Source organism: Calidris pugnax, unplaced genomic scaffold, assembly GCF_001431845.1.
Source record: "Calidris pugnax isolate Ruff unplaced genomic scaffold, ASM143184v1 scaffold63, whole genome shotgun sequence".
Lineage (NCBI taxonomy): Eukaryota > Metazoa > Chordata > Aves > Charadriiformes > Scolopacidae > Calidris > Calidris pugnax.
The window spans coordinates 9,016,009-9,028,993 of NW_015090852.1; positions in this window are offsets into that span (position 1 = coordinate 9,016,009).

Here is a 12,985-nt window from a genome sequence, read left to right on the forward strand (position 1 = left end):
CCTCCGCAGGGCTGGACGTGCCTGCAAAGCGCTGGTCCTTGCTCTGCCCACAGCACCCAAGTGCCGCCGAAAGGCAGAGGAAGGGTTATTTGCTCTCGTGTGGTCCTGCTGTGACCGGTCGTCTCACACCGGTCCTGCTGGGCTCCAGAGACACCGCCACTCTGGCCCACGTTGTGCCCTGCCTGCCCCTGCCCTCCTGCACCCGCTCCGCTGCTCTCCTTCTAATGCCAGGCGAACACAGACATCCCCTTCAGAATTCTGCAGGCTATAAAACAGTATCTAAAACTAATAGTATCATTACTGAGTCCCGTGTAAGAATTGTGCTTACTCCTGGCGAGTACCTGACTAGTGAATTTGACCAGCTCCAGGTGCCAGCTCTGGGCGGTGGGACACTGGCTGTATTGTGAGTGCTCAGGAGCTGTGTTTATTGTTTGTTTGTGTGTTTTGCATGTTAAGAGGTGTTAAACGTGTTTGTGTAGGCAACGGTGTTGTTATATTTGGTTGACATTGTTTGGCGTTTTGCAATGCCAGGACGTAACCAGATGAAATGAGGCAATCGATTTCTGGTAGAATAAGAGACCTGTTCTCTATTTGGCTGTGGAATTTGGTAGGCTGTGTAAATAACTGGCAGGAGCTGTTAAGAAGGACATTTTACTACTTTCCCCTATGGCCAGCTGAACTAGCATACTGCAAAAGACACCTGCTAGTTCCGCCCAGCTTTTGTTTCCCTGCATGGGTAGTGGTGTTGCTTTGCTCTGCCCATTCCTTCTCTGGCATCTCTGAGGCTGTGTAACTGCAGGTACCATATACATGCAAAGCCATTTGTGTGGGAAAGCCAGGAACGAGCAAAAGGGTGGAAAAATTCAGCTTCAGGGTCTTTCAAACCCCAAAGCAGTTCTTGCTCTGTTTTCAGTCTCCTGACGCAGGGAGATTTTCCCTGAGCTGGTACAAAAAGATAGAAGATGAAAATGAGTAATTTTCTCTTTCCACTTGAACTGGAAGCGTGTCTGACATCGAGGCTCCATAAGGCCTTTTGTAAAGAAGAGTAGTAGTTGGCAGAGAGCAGAGCTGAGTGTGTTGTATGCGTCTGCTCTGCACCTTGTGCTGCTCAGGTGCCCTAAACCTCACCTATGGGGCTCTGCTGGAAGTTTTCCATCCTCCATGCAGAGTCTTTGGCTTGTCTGCTGAGACCATCACTTGGCTGGTGGGACTGGCTGGCCACAAAGATTAAAGGCAGGAACAAGTCATTTGATATGTCAAACCTCATTAAATTCTTCTGCTAATGATATTAGCCTTCTCTGTATCAAAGCTGGAGCAGCTGGTTCAAGTGCAGTGCCACCAAGTCTGAGATTAGATGTGCTGTACTGGTAAAAATGATGGCCAAAAATCAGATCCAGTTTGAGAATGTGGCCAAACTTCACAGCCAAATTTTAAGCTTATCAGAAAAAAGGGAGCTGATTTAAATTCTTTGTCAAAGGCTGTTGCAAGGATGAAAAAGCAGATGGAATTCGGCAGCTAGAGGAGACTTGCCTGTGTTGTTTTGTTCTGTGTTAGAGTCATAAGCTGGAGTAAGATGGGGAAAGGACAATGCCTTTATAATCACAAGGAAAATATTGCTCAAATGCCTGTATTGAATTTCTATCATCCCCTTTAGTAGCAAGAAACAATTGTTCACGTATAAATGGACTGGGGAACTCACTGCCACAGCACCTTGAGACTGGATTACTAAAGCAGATTTGATATTTAGATAGAAAATAAGATTAACTAAAGTTTGAATGGAATATTTAAAAATGTACAGGCTACTGCAGGTCTCACTACTAGCCTTACTGGGTTGGAAATTGGCTGAAATGAAGATTTAGTCAGTTGCTAAATACTGGAGGATGGAAATTCACAACACTGGGAACATGTTATCTTGAAAGTGCTTCCAGCAGTATTTCTTATGTCTTCTCAGTAATAGCTGGTATTGGCTCCTAACGGAGTCAGGGAAAGGAATTAATTTTTGATTACTGGCCTGAGCATGGGAGCACCTACGCCTGTTAGGCTACTCCTTGCTACAAGGCATAATTTCTACTGGAAGCAGCATAAATTGCTGGCACAGAAGTGGTATCGCTGATCGCAAACTTTTCTGCGAAACACCAGCTGAACTGTGAGTTTTTAACCAAGTCCTAAACCTAATCAAGCTTTGCACGATCTCAAGCTGTGGTTTGGATACTTAGTGCATCCCCTCATGTGCCATTATGAATCTTTTATTACCTGCTCTAGTCCGAGTTGACCTCTAATGATACAGCAGAATAATTTTATTAATGCGTTTCCCCGCAGCGGAGGACGGCTGCGCGGGGCGGCAGCAGCAGGGTCTCAGGCTTTGCCTGAAGTGCCAGGTGTCCCTGGAAATGTGTCCAGAGACAGGGGGGGCTTCCCTCCCTGAAGCCCAACGTTTCAGCGTAATTGGTATCTGAGGCCTGAAGTGAACTATGCAGACGTGACGTGGTGCAGGGGCTGAGGCCTGAGCTCAAAACAGGGGGCTGCTGGCGGCAGGGCCGGTGGCTGGGCAGGGCGGTGGGGAGCAGGCCGCGGCCGCTCGGGCCTGGGCGGCAGCGGGGAAGGTTTGGCTGTGCGGAGGGCGGCTCAGTGCCGATCCCTGCTCTGCAGGGCCGCTGCCTGCTCCACACGCTGCTCTGCAGGGCCGCTGCCAGCTCCACACGCTGCTCTGCTTCTCCGCCGCGCTGCACGCACCCCCCTGACCTCTCCTGCCACCAGCTGCAGGAGGTTTTGCAAAGCAGCGGGCTAAAGGTGTGGGAGACGAGAGCAGGAGGAGCGCTAGTTTGCCCCTGCCTCCCTCTGCTGAGCTGAGACAGGGGTAGAAATAGCCAAGAAATGGCAAACTCCCCCAGAGGCAGAGCTTCTCTGTCCACTTTATTGCTGCTTTGCCCACAGTAGTTTAACCTCCTGTAAAGTCAATTGGTTGGCGAGGATTTGAATGTTGGGTCTGGGTTTGCACCTTTACCGCCTCTAGCAGTGTCATTTCCAGCAGAATGATTGGAAAACTGCATTGAGATAAATGACAAAATCAAAAGGCTTCCACGTTTGTGCAGGCAGGGGGACAAATCCTGACTCTGTTCAGCAAAGCAGCAAATCCACAGACATCCCCAAGCAGCGTTCTGCCACTGCTTGAGCTTCAGCACAGCTCAAGGGCAGGGGACACAGAGGCTACTGGAAAAAAGTCGCCCCTTGCTCTGAAACCTCCATCACAGTACAGTTTGCAAGAGGTTTTCTCTGAGCGGGATGGATGGCAGAACAGAAAAATGCTGGCAGCTACAAGTGCCTTGTCTAGACCAGGGCTTCCATCATAGTGCTCTGCCCAGAGCAGACCCTGCTAGCGGCGCTGGGAAGTTTTAATGGTTAAGGCCAGTGGAGGCACGCAGTAATCTCAAAAGCCCTCCAGCCCCGGAGTAAGGTAATCTGGGCGGCCAGCTGGGAGTATGATGTTGCACTGATGCGCACTACATAAAGAGATATGCGAGTCTGACATCCTACTCCAGCCTCCATTTCCATACGGCTTGATAATGACTTTTTCTCCTTAGAGGGTAAGGAGATCTTTCCCAATCATGTTTCAGGGCTGAAAGGTTCTCTGAACAGGACATCTTGGTCTGAAATCTTGAAATTGGGTATGTATAAAATCTGGGAGAGAGACTACTTTATCAGCAGAGTTTCTCATTTGGCTGGGATTGTTTCCCGCTGGCAGGGGGTGGGACCCCAGTACTCATTCCTGGGGTCTAGGATAGAAAATTAACCATTTCAGGTCTCCTGGGAAAAGCACTTTTGTAATTCCTATACAGTTTCCCAGGGAATGTGGGCAAAGGAGTTCCACGAGGTGTGCCCTCAATGAGAAGGCAAAGTCAGTTATTTGATATAAAAAGGGCTCTTCTGAAGTATCAGACTTGTTGATTCAGAGTTGCACGTAAATTACAGCCTGGATTTCTGCTCACAGGATGAAAAATGTTTTGTTCTAATAATAAATACTGAATCTCTGCTGTTTCCATTTACATAACACACATGACACAATGTGTAAATCCTTGACAATATTTTTTCAGAATTTAGCAGCTTGTTTTTCTGCAAACATAAACATTTATTTTTGGTGTTAATAATTAATAATATGCCACATGCCCATAATAAATGCAAAATCTAATCTTGTATAGACATAAATGTGTCTGCCAAAGTGGTCTTTCTGTGCTGTAAATGACTTTCACAAAGTGGTAGCACACATTCTATTTTCAATCACTGGTGATTTGTTTTGTGAACAGATATGTCATTAAACTAAATTTTTTATCCTTTGAAAATAACAAATACTTCACACATTTTTTTTCAAAAGAAAAATAGTTGGCAATTGCAAAAAAAACGGAAGTAGCTAATATCAAAATCTTTGCAGCTGTATCCAAAGCAAAAGATAGACAGGAATGTGGAAAATCCCAGCAATAGAGGGAAGGGAACATGAGATATAAGAGCATCAGTCCTCATCTCTGCAGCAGAAAGAAAGAAATGACCTCCTTGGGGGTCAAAGTCACTCCTGTGGTTGGACAGGGAATGACTCTACAAGGTGCAGAACAAGATACCGGAGTGGTGCAGGGTAGCAGGTACACCCTTCTCTCACCTATTGATTCCTCCCCTCAGAGCCCAGTATTTTTGGGTTTCATCGTTTCCTAGAAACCAGCAGTAGCTGAGAAACCTCCTGACAAGGCCTTTGGGTTGTATTGCTCTTAATGGCTATCCCACCTGGCAGGTGGCAGAGCGACTGCTCTCGGTTACGGTGTGACTGCTCTTCCTTCCTGCGTTAGCACAGCCGGCAGCAGCCGCCGGGCTGAGAGCTGTGGCTGTGCTCAGCAGCCCCCCGTAACAAACGGGATCATATTTTAACATTGGTTTCTGGTACAAGATGGAATGTAGTTTGTCCCCTCTTCAGTGAAACCACATATAACTGTGGGTCACTAAATTGCACTGGAAAGAGCCGTCTTTCCAGAGGAGGCTGAGCTGGCTGTTGGGAAAAGGTAGGGGTATGCTAACACCAGCGCAGTAACAACATATGGGCTGTTTTATTAGTCTGTTTTGTAAAGATTTCATAGCTTTTCTATTTGTTCTGCTTTTATTTATACTATTGCAACCAACTGATCAAAAATTAGGTAAACACTCATCTTTGATTGTTTAACTGCTCAGTTCATTGGTTGTGGTTAGTAGTGTGGATGATGTGAAATTGGCCAAACCTTCCAGAAAGGGTAGGCCTTAATATTCCAGCATGAAATAAGAGAGGACATGAAAGAGATTTATCTGAAGCTTTTTCATGCTATCATTATGCATTTTGTAGAAGGCAAAGATCATAAAAGTCCAATTGCTATTCATGGGCCAACACACATTAATCAACTCAAAATAGGGTGGATTCAGAGTAATTGGGCTGGGCTGAGACAGCCATTTTTACAGTGACAAACTCCCTGAATGGTATTGTCCAAGGTGCTTTGGAGGAAAATTTTCTACGTTGCCCGTTTTCTGAATTTCCCTCTGCTCAGTTCACCTTCTGCTTGGATGCTCTCACTGCTGGAAACCCCCAGGCACGTAGAGCTTCAGGAAGCTCATGTCTCTGTAACTGAGCTGAGTCCTGGGGGAGCCTACTCCCCCACATGGGTAACCATAGGGTACAGCTGTCAATACAATTGATCAAAAATGTGCACAGTAAAGGTTTTTTTTGCATTTCCAAAAAGGCTTTTAAGAATGAAATGTTCTATAGAAATGGCCAGCATCAATGCAAGCTTCAGCCATTTTTCAAGCATAACAGTAAGCATAATGCATTATGAAAAGGAATAGATTATTTGTCCAAAAACATAGGACCCGTTTTGGAAATGGAGGTTCCATCTTTTAATTCTATATTTTGAAAATATTTCATGAGCTTGTCTTTTTTTAGCAGATAGACTTGTCGGGTCTTGGAGTCAGGGACTGCTTCTTACGTTTGCGTACAGAACCTAACACTGCTCTCATCTGAGTTATGCATCTAAGGTTGGACTTGCTACATATAATACTTACAGCAATTAACAGTAATTCATCATCTGTCGTCAGATATCTTCTAGCTGGTAATACTATCCTAAACGACTTTCCTTGTCAAAAATAGCTCTTTAAAGACGTGTAGCCATATAGTGTGTATGAGATAGCTAGCTAAAACAACCAGCCACTCCGAATTTGGTTCCTAAATGGAGCTTAATGTTCAGGTACGATGACGAATACATCTGCTGTGTTAAAGAACCAGCTATATTCTGTTCCCTCAGCAGGGCAAAAGGCACATATTGAGAACTACCGGTTATTTACCAAATCCCACATGAGTTCCTACACAAATACGGACATTGCTTAGTACCAATTTTAATCAGCCCAATATTTTAATATTGAATAGAAACACTCCAGGGATGATTTTCATTGTTCTATTGTTGATGAATTTCTTTCATGGAGAAAAAGCGTAATTTAACATTCGGAAGTGAATTACAGTAGTGCTCTGACATGGGATAAAACACAAGAACAATGGGCAGAAGATAGTATTTGAAATTATCCCTCCCAGTGAAAAGGAGAGATAAGTATATAAAAGCATTTACTACTTAAAAACCTGGATGAAGAGGCATTTTTGGTGGTTCATTTGATAGGAGTGTGGAACTCCTGGAGAGAGAAGTAGGGAAAACTCAGTCAGTTTTCATATGGCTGAACCACTCTTTGTCAGGTAACCATTAGTTTTGATTTGTGGTATACCATTACGAGCCAGTGAAGGGCAGCACTAACCAACGGTTTTACATAACTAGAAAGATCACTAATTATGTTTTCAGGTTTAAAATTATGTAAACATTAATTGTTTGACCGGATTTGCTATGAATTTGGTTGCATTGCTCTATTACTGCAAAACAGTAACTTCAAGAGCATTCTGTAATCGTCAGCGGAATTCTGCAGCTACAAATTAACAGCTTACTTGTAACGGATTTTAGGAAAGGACATTTCATTTATTGAAAAGATTAATTTCTTGCTAAGAGTATAGTCAGTTCAATTACTTTATTAGGTTATAGCATAGGATCTACACATCAAAACAGATTTTAGCAGGTTGAATTATGATTCGTAGCAGAAATATGTAAACAATAATATAGATATTTTTGTAGTTCAGAGGAGGTATGCTTTTCCACCCATAGTAGTAGATGAGATTAGTTCATTTATTTCTGAAGTTTCCTTCAGCTTTTTTAATAGGAAATAATGATTTGTATCTCTGATAAACTCATATTTATGCTCAATGTAGCAGGATATTGGAAAGAACTCTTATTGGCAATTTTTTGTTTTCCTCATGTCTGAAGATTTAACTGTAAACTTGTACAAATGCTTTCAACATACTATCTTATTTACTATGGAGTTTAGGAGGGAATAAATTGAAAAGTGCTCTGCTATTTAGTCTCATTTTCAGTGTCACATGCCCATGTGCACATTTAAAAATTACTTCAACAATCTTTTTTTAACACCCAAAATGTAATATCTTGACTTTCCATAGGAAGCTATATAATACTTTAAGTTAATGCAAACAATAGTTCATCTATTTACTTGTAAAAAAAAAAAAAAAAAAAAAAAAAAACTAAACATCATTCTTAATTTGAAACATCTCATGGGCTTCACTACCTAGACAACAAAGAACTGAGTGCTGCTTCTCTGCCAGAGTGAGTTCTGCTACTTAAGCATCTCGTAGCAGGCCCTACATGTATAGGCTGGCCCGATGCTGTCTGTAGGAACTGGCAAGCTTCCCATTGCCCTAAAATACTTTTAAAAAAAAAAAAAAAAAAAAAAAGCAAGCTATACATCATTCTGAATTTGAAGGATTTGTCATGGCTGTGAAAAACAGATGAATCAGTCCTGTTAGATGATTAAATGAATACCCTGTAAATAAAGGTCTTCACTGCAATTTTATACTAAAGAAAGGTCTCTCCACATATATTCAAATAGCTACCGACAATATTAATTTGCAGCATTGTTCTTTTTTACAGATAAAATAATTATTCTAATGCTAGGAGTATTTGAGTGCTACAGAGAACATGTCTTGACTCAGCTCATAAGTGCAAGCGAGCGCGCATTCAGCCTTACTGTCTGCTTCACATCCATGCCGCCTGCCGTAGCCTCTGCCCACCCAGCCAACCTGCCGTGGGGTCGCCCAGACCCGGGGGTGGTCGCCGGGGCTGAAGGGAGATGGAGAAATGTGTCTGGGGTCTCCAGGAGCAGTTCTGAGTAGAGTGGCTCCCGCTGACCCTTCGGGCGGTAGGCTGCCGATTAGCTTTTTAGACACATGATGAAGATTAGTGCAAAGCCCAGCAGTCAGGCAAGCCCTTGCTTATTAATCCAAAAGTGTCTCCTTTAACTTCAGAACTTTTGGAGTGTGATATATATGTATGAGTAATCATTGTGTATACCTCCACTTTGTGCAAAAAACAAGTTTGTGAGGAAAGTTTTAAATGGTTGCTAGAGTTAACAGAACTTCTTGCTTTATCTGGAATTATTTTTGTTGTTGTTTTGTCTGCTCTGAATATTTGAAGTACTAATGTGAATTCAGATTGTGCCACTTACTGTGTACTTGCAATATTTTGCATGATGTGAATGCTTTAGTGTTGGTTTGTTGTTGTTTTTTTTAAGATTTCTTTACAGAAATCTTTCGGGCATACAGCTGGCCTTCCTGCCAAAAAAAAAGTGCAAGTGGTGGAGAACAGAGTGGAAATGGCATCTGTGGCACTTCAAGCATAGAAAAGTAGATATTTGGTCCACGTGAGTTACCTTGGTTCTGTAGTGCAAGAGGATGAGATAGGCAAGGATTCAGGCCATGGAAGAGAACTAAATTTGGGAGGATTAATTACAGAGAGGACCCAACTGGGAGCCTTAAGGCTTAGAGGTAGGCTTTAGGTGGGCAATGCCCTGGGCACCGTCTCTGCAGCCCAGGGATGGCTCTGCTGAACCACTTTTGAGTGAGGTGCAGGTTTTATTTCCTCTGTTTCACACAGACATGCGATTCCTTCAGCCTGGCAGTAGAGCGGAGGGAGGTTGTCAAGGCCAAGATGGCTCAAGTTGTTTTCTTTCTCTAGCAGACTTGTGTGCTAACTAAACATAAATATAAAGATTTTCACATTCCTATAGTCAACAACATTTATTTATATTTTAAATTTCACCTGCATTGCAAGACATTTATTACTATATTTAATATGCAAGACTGTCTAATTAATGAATGAAAAATTCCACTTCTCCTTTTTAGGGATTAAAATAATATTTTATGGGATGTGTCTGGGACATTGGTTACAAATTAAAATGGCGACATTCTCTTCAATAATAGTTTTTATGTTGGAGAACCAGACCAATAGATCAGATTATAGAAAAGACGAATGAATCAACAAATGAACTAAATGATTAAAAGCTTAAGCTGGCACTGAAGTTTATGTGTTTACTCTGATATGTAAAACATCTATTGATCTGAAGTTTGACCAGTAATATTTTCAAATTTATTGTCATATATATCATTATTATTGTATTCGCTTGTATTACAAGTATGCTAGTTTACCTGAGTATGTCCCTGGCACTTCTGCCTGTAAACTGCTCACCCGAGGTGCTGTGGTTGCTCAGACATCTTGAGGAGCTCTGCTTTCCATCTTAAAAATAGAAAAAAAAAAAAAAAAAAGAGCAGGATGGAAAATGTTTCGCCCAGGTCTAAATATACCAAATATACCAAGGTCCTGCATTGAGCACCTGATTTCTCCTTTGGTAGTTTTATTTTTCAGTTAAGTCTCTTCTAATGCTTGGTAAAACTGCACTTTTAGAAGACTCTAGTGTCTGAATTTGTGAAAATACTTCATAACCAGCTAGGGTATGTAGGTTTCAAGGTCTCAGCATTTTCAAGCCTTGGCAGGGGCAGGGATGAGGAGCAAGACCCGGGCACTTGCCCCGTGTTGGCCAACAGGATTATTTCATACTGTGAACGTCACATTCAATATAAATTAGAAAGTTTGCTGAGGAGCTATTTTTCTTCCTTGGTGGCTACCATCCTGAGAACTTCTTGCCCTGGTGCTGGACTCCTGAGGCCTTCCCTTCCTTCTGAAGCCATTGCATTCACAATGTCCGACATTTGCTGTTGATTGCTGGGAGTGCACAGCTTCTACTGATATAATGAACCGAGTATAATCCTTGTATATTTTATGTTGATATCAGGATCAATATTGGTTCTTTAGTGTTATTAATGTTAATTATCTTGTCTTGTTTTCTTAAATCCATTTATATTTCAACCATCAGGTTTCCTTCTTTTTTCCCTGATTTCCCTTCCCAGGTGGGGAGGGGTCATGGGTGAGAGAATAATTGTCTAAAGGACAATAAATTGTTATGGATCCCTCAAACCATAACAACCATGTAGGTGCATCAGTTCACTAGCAGCAGTGTGCGTTGTGTGTGACAGCAGGCTGAGGAGAGCTGGTGGGGCTATTCCTGGCTGTGGATGGTGCTGCCATGTCCCAGAGGGCTGTGGCTGGAGAGGGAGTGAGAGTGGCCCGGGGCTATCGGCAGTGCCTCCTCCCTCAGGACAGGGTTGTGTTTCCAAGGAAGAGCAGTGGATCAGAGATGGCCAAGAAGCGAAGGCTATGTGAGTTTGGCTGTTGGCATGAAGAAGAGCTGGAGGAGAGGGAAGGCAGGAGGAAGTCAGACCCACCTACAGCATGGACTCATGTCAGGCTTGTGAGCTCGGACCTCAGGGCAGTGCATCTCTGCAGATTTTTTGTTTGTTTTCAGAGATCTGTGTTTCTCCAGGGCTTTTAAGAGTAAGGTTTCTGTGGGTAGGTGTTTCTTTTCCTAATCCCTTGTTCCTCCTTTTCTTGACGCATCCTCTGAAAAGGCATTGTGTTGGACATCATACACAGCTGTGACCTTGATGCTGCTGGGTAAGGGTACATGTGCGCCCTCCCCTCCTCTGAGTTTGGACCTTTTGAGGGGTCCAAGGACCGGTTTCAGGACCTGAGAGGATGGGTACTCGCTGTACCATGCTCCAAAAAGGCATGTGCAGAGAACAAAAGATGTGAACCTGGAGATTTATCTTATAAATAGAGCTTGAAAGAAACTGCTTACAATAGACAAGTAATTCCAGAAAAGCAAAACTGGATCAAGCTGAACCTGGGGTTTGTTAAGAGTGAAAAGCTAGGCAAGGACACAGTTTGTTGGTAAAAGAGAAAGTACAAAGGATCTCCAAAGGTAACTAGTTTAGCAGAATTAATTTTTTTTTTTCAGACATGCACAAACACAGAAAAAGTATTAGAAAGAAGTGTTTCTGAAATCAGAAGTTAAATGCCAAGTTAAATGCATCTGCAGTTGATGCTAAAGCTACAACTGCTTTCAACAGATGCAGGGCTCATATTTGGGTTTTTCGAAGATGCCTGCAATGTGTCTGTTGAGGTTTAAGCCCAGCAGGCAGATAGGACCACACAGGTTCTCACTCACTCCCCCTGGTTGGAGCTGGGGGGAGAATTGGAAAAGTAAAAGCAAAAAAACTTGTGCATTGAGATAAAGACAGTTTAATAAGTAAAGCAAAAGCTGCTCATGCAAACAAAGCAAAACAAGTAATTCATTCACTGCCTCCCAGCAGCAGACAGGTGTTCAGCCATCTCCAGGAAAGCAGGGCTCCATCGTGCATAATGGTTACTTGGGAAGATGAATGCCATCCCCCTGAACATCCCTCGCTGCTTCCTCCTCCTTCCACCAGGTTTATGTACTGAGCATAACATCATAAGGCATGGAATATCCCTTTGGTCAGTTGAGCTCAGATGTTCTGAGTGTGTCCCCTCCTGACTTTTTTATGCACTCCCAGCCTGCTTGCTGTGTGTGAGGAGCAGAAAAGGCCTTGACTGCTCAGCTACAAAATAAAAACATCAGTGTGCTATCAACAGTATTTCTCATCCCAAATCCAAAACATAACACCCCACCAGCTGCTAGCAAAAAAGCTAACTCCATCCCAGCTGAAAACATGACAGTGCCCTTTGGGCCTTCTACCTTCTTTGGCTGTTCAATTTCATCAGCTTTGATTGCAGATCTAGGGCTGGGTTCACAGGGACTGGGAACTGGGAGAGCATGTTTTGACATGAGCATCTGCCACAGAGGAGAATTGGGCTACTGGCTTCTAGTCCTGCCCAGCATTTCATGCAGATCAGAATCAACATCAGCTAGAGCTGTAACTTTAAGCATGTGTATCACTCTGACTGTCCAGTGTGCAGTGCCCCTCTCTATTTTTTCCTAAACAGAAAAATGGTAATTAAAATTATGAGGAACATACAATTGGACATTGAAGTGGTAGAGCAGAAAGAGCATAACCAACATATGTAAGAACATAAACTAAAATACTTGTTCTTATTTTTTATATTCTTTACCTGATGGCTGAAATCACAGATTATATCCAGAATGAGAAACATTGTGTGCTTGACTACTATATATTGCAACATTTAAAAAATGTATTATTTATAGAGTCATAAATATATTATTTTACATTTGTAGATATTTAGTGGCATGAATCTAAACAATATTTTTACAGGAAACAAAAACATGCTGCTCTGATTGGAAACTGAAGTGACCTGGCTGGAACAATCCATAATGGGCACCACCAACAGGCGAAATGGAGCAGGGAAGCCAACATAAAGATGGTAAATATTCCTGTGAGAGTAAGGGCAGTACAACTTATAAGTGCAGATGCTGAAGCTTATAGGTAACTCTACTTAGGGGAATAATTTCATATTAGTTCTTAAGGATTCTTTTGTCTGTAATTGCACTCTCTTGTAAATAAATATGCAGAATATCTTACCAAACAGAAAACACAAAATCTCTTACAATAGGGAAATGCAATATTTAGAGTCATATCATGTCACAAGTTGTTGCCTGGACACCCATTTACTTCTGAGAAACTTGGTCCAGCTATCCTGAAATAGAT